This window comes from Dunckerocampus dactyliophorus, chromosome 6, assembly GCF_027744805.1.
Source record: "Dunckerocampus dactyliophorus isolate RoL2022-P2 chromosome 6, RoL_Ddac_1.1, whole genome shotgun sequence".
NCBI classification, from domain to species: Eukaryota; Metazoa; Chordata; class Actinopteri; order Syngnathiformes; family Syngnathidae; genus Dunckerocampus; species Dunckerocampus dactyliophorus.
The window spans coordinates 27,171,451-27,172,966 of NC_072824.1; positions in this window are offsets into that span (position 1 = coordinate 27,171,451).

The following is a 1,516-nucleotide window of genomic DNA, read 5'->3' on the forward strand; positions in this document are numbered from 1 at the left end:
CTGTAATATATGTAAAATACGACAAAAATAAGACCATTTCAGATGCTCAGTTCACCCTGAAAATGTTTGGAGGGGGAGGAGCCAGCGTGCATCACCTTATGCTAGGTGGCGCTATGCGTAATTATAGTAGTTGCATTAATCCCTCGTTTATTGCGGTTAATTGGTTAGTGAATTTACGCGGAGTAGGATTCCTTATTTACAAATTGAATATTTTTGCAGAACATAGAAAACCTGCTTACAGGTTTTAGCGCTATTAGAGCCCTCCAGACATGAAATAACACCCCTATGGTCACCTTTACCCGACTATTACCCAATATAGTAGACATCATAAGAGAAAATGAGACATCTTAGACATACGCAGGACATTATGAGCTTGCTGACGCTCAAGCGTAGACCGCCACCATTGTTACCTGCAGTACCAGATGTGTTGGTAATTGGACTTTCCCGCCCAAAGATGTCTCATCTTACTGCTTTACAAAATTGCTGACCTTGCTTTCATTTGCCAACCGTTATTGAGCCATATTTTATATTGTGTTTTAAAAATCCCACTGCACACCGAAACAAAATGTGTGCATGGCAACGTGGATACATACTGTAGGTTAACTGTGTTCCTACTGCCACCTAGTGGAAGAGCATTTCATTGTTCTGCCCATCACGATAGGACGCTGGCAGATGGGCGCCCTCTACAGGCGGGATACTCGCCCCCGCATGCTTCTCAGACGTCATCAAATGTCCACCACGTAACCAAACCAGAGTATGGTCGGGGGAGGGTCACTTCACCGCTGTGCCTCAGCCCTGGCTCAGGTTTATCATATGATTAAAAAAACGTAAATTACAGCAGTAATTGCTCAAAAAGAAAACATATTTCATTCTTCATATTATATTCATTGTATCGCAGACCAAGAGTCTCAAACATGTTATTTCACTACAAAAACAATAAATAAGAGGGAATTGTAACTGAGTCAATGAGTTGGTTTAGCCTTGACTGCTAGTTGAGTGACGGTGGGAGATTGCAATTAAGTGCTGCTATTTTTGTCAAAGTCATCAGGTGCACAATTTAGAAAGAAGAGGACAACCAGGGGCCAAATATAAAGGTATAACTTTATATAGTTACAAGAAATTGTTTTTGTAAAGAAAAACTGGTAGTGTAAATGTATTTTTAAAAAATGGAAGGGGGTTGGGGGCGCCAGAGCATTGGTCTGCCCAGGGCGTCATTCAAGCCAGAACCGCCACTGGTGGCATACTGGTACAGGGTTAGACACTTATACTCACTGCAGAGCACTGTAGGCACGGAAAAGGCAGTCAGAGGGAGGGCAAGCGCCATAGAAAATGGATAGATGAATGGATGGATGGATATATAATGTATATATAAATATATGTACAGTATATGTACAAGTATAAATGTAGTAATGTCAGAGGGAATTAGGAAATCTGGTTGACAGTCCAATACAGTAGGTGGCGGTAATGCACCTTCTGCTATGAGTGCCACAAAACAAGAAGAAGAAGAAGAATGACG